The following is a 2,966-nucleotide window of genomic DNA, read 5'->3' as shown; positions in this document are numbered from 1 at the left end:
TCAGTAGTATACAAGCACTCTACTCTTATATGTTTCCTTCCCTTCCCCTTATATTGTTGTCTCAGATTATATCTTTAAACATTACATTAACATAGAAGATGCAAAATTTTGGTTTACACATTTGCCTGTTAAGTCATATAGTAGGAGAAAAGCAGTTACAAACCCAAAGTGCAATAATGCAGGAATTTATATTTATCTATGTAATTATCTCTGCCATTTTTTTTTATTTCTTCTTATGCCTTCAAGTTACTGCTTAGTGTCCTTTTTATTTCAGCCTGAAGCATTTCTTATAGGGTAGGTATTTTGGTAATGAACTTATTAAGCTTTTGTTTATCTTTAAATGTCTTAATTCCTCCTTCATTTTTTTCTTAACTTTTTTTTTTATTGTGAAATATAACATATACACAAAAAAGCAATAAATTTCCAAGTACATTTTAGCAAGTAGTTATACAACAGATTTTAAAGTTTGGTATGGGTTACAGTTCCACAATTTTTCATTTTTTTCTTTTAGCTGCTCTAAGACACTGAAGACCAAGAGAAATATCAATACAACGATTCAGCAGTCATACTCATTTGTTAAATCCTATCTTCTCTGTTATACTCCTCCTCCTCTTTTTTCTTTTTTGTAAAAAATAGCATATATACAAAAAAGTAATGAGTTTCAAGGTACATCACGACAATAAGTTGCAGAACAGATTTCAGAGTTTGGTATGGGTTACAATTCCATAATTTTAAGTTTTTACTTCTAGCTGCTCCAAGACACTGGAGACTAGCAGAAATATCAATATAATGATTCAGCAGTCATACTCATTTGTTAAATCCTATCTTCTCTGTTATACTCCTCCTTCTCTTTTGTTTTCTTTTTTGTGAAAAATAACATATACAAAAAAGCAATAAGTTTCAAGATACATCACAACAATAAGTTGTAGAACAGATTTCAGAGTTTGGTATGGGTTACAATTCCACAATTGTAGTTTTTACTTCTAGCTGCTCCAACACACTGGAGACTAGAAGAAATGTCAGTATAATGATCCAGCAGTCATACTTGTTTGTTAAAACTCTACCTTCTCTGTCAAACTCCATCATCACCTTTGATCTTTCTATTCCACTCTTTAGGGGTATTGGGGCTATGCCCATTCTAACTTTTTCATGTTTCTCCTTCATGTTGAAAGATAACTTTGCAAGATATAGAATTCTTTGTTGACAGTTTTTTTTTCTTTAAGGACTTTAATATGTCAGCCCACTGTCTTCTGGTTGTCATGGTTTCTGATGAGAAATCTGCTGTTAAACTTTTTGGAGATTGCTTGTATGTGGCAAGTAGCTTCTCTGTTGTTGCTTTCAAAATGCTCTCTTTGTCTTTGAAGTTTGACAATCACTATAATATGTCTTGATGAAAATCTCTTAGAGTCCATCCTGCTTGGAGTTTGTTGAGCTTCCTGGATGTGTATATTCATGTCTTCCATCAGACTTGGGAAGATGTTAGCTCCTATTTCTTCAAATATTTTTCTCCCCCCCCTTCTCTCCTGTATCCTTCTGGAACTCCAATGATGCATTTCTTGTTACACTTGATGGTGTCCCATAGACCACTCAGATACTGTTAATTTTTCTTGTTTTTTCCCTTCTCCTCACACTGGATTGTCTTATCTTTAAATTCTCTGTTACTTTCCTCTGCATGTTCAAATCTGCTGTTGACTGCCTCTATTGAGTTTTTTAATTTCAGTTTTTGTACTTTGTACCGCCAAAATTTCTTTGTTGTTCCTTTTCATATTTTTCATCTCTTTATTTTATCAGAAAATTTCCTAATCTCCTCTGTTCTTTGTATATGGATTTCTTTAGCTCATTGAACATATTTAAGGTGGTTGATTTGAAGGCTTTGTTTAATAATTCCAATGTATGAGTTTCCTCAAGGATAGTTTCTGGCAAATTCATTTTTCTTCCTGTGAATGGGCCATACTTTCCTGTTTCTTGATGTGTTTTGTAATTCTTTTGTTGAGAACTGTACATTCTGAGTATCATGTTGTAAAAAACTGGAAATCTACTTCTGCCACTTCTTTGAGATTGCTGATTTTGTTATTGTTGTTGTTAATGGTTGGAGTCATCAATTTGTGACTTTTAAAAAAAAAATGTTTTTTTTTTTCGCTCCCAATAGAGGAAGTAAGAGAGAAAGCAGGAGAAAGAGGTACTTCTTTAAGATTCCTCTGCTACTTTTGACTGAGTGGGGTTGGAACAATGGCTGCTCTTAGATCTGACCCCCAGCAATAAAAAGTAGCTGATCCAAAGCAGTGAACAGCGATCAAACCACACCCCCCCAAGAGTTCTGAGTTCTGTCTTTATAGCCTTCTCTGGTAACAGCAAGCTGCACCAGGAGCCCAGGCTGCAGTGCACTGATGCTGTCCATGCATCTGGGGGTGGGGATGGGCATGAGAGCTGCTGCCTGGAGGGTGAAAGTCACCAATATGTACTGCAATTTACTGGCATCTTACTCCAGCTCTCCACTGGATATTGCAGAGTGTTCCACTAAACTCCCCAGTTTCAAAATAGTTGATTTGGACAGTTCCTGCTAGTTTAGTGGTTGTTTTGGTGGGGAGATTGATTCCTTGAGCTTCTTACTCCACCAGTTTCCCATAGTCCTCTCCCAACTGATTTTTGATAAAGGTCCAATGGAGGAAAGAAAGCCCTTTCAATAAATCATACTGGTGCAATTGGTCATTCATAGGCAAAAAAATAAAAAACAAAAACCCTCAACCTAAGTCTCAAATATTATGCAAAAATTAACTCAGAGTGGATCATGTACTTAAATGTAAAATGTAAAACCAGAAAGTTCTTAGAAAAACACATGGGAAAAATCATCAGTAGCTAGAGCTAGGTGAAAAGTTCTTAGGTGTGACATCACCAAAGCCCAATACATAAAAGGCAAAATTGACCAATTGGACCTCATCAAAATAAAGAACTTTTGTTCTGCAAAA

This window comes from Tamandua tetradactyla, chromosome 5, assembly GCF_023851605.1.
Source record: "Tamandua tetradactyla isolate mTamTet1 chromosome 5, mTamTet1.pri, whole genome shotgun sequence".
Classification (NCBI taxonomy): domain Eukaryota; kingdom Metazoa; phylum Chordata; class Mammalia; order Pilosa; family Myrmecophagidae; genus Tamandua; species Tamandua tetradactyla.
This window is presented reverse-complemented; position numbering follows the sequence as displayed.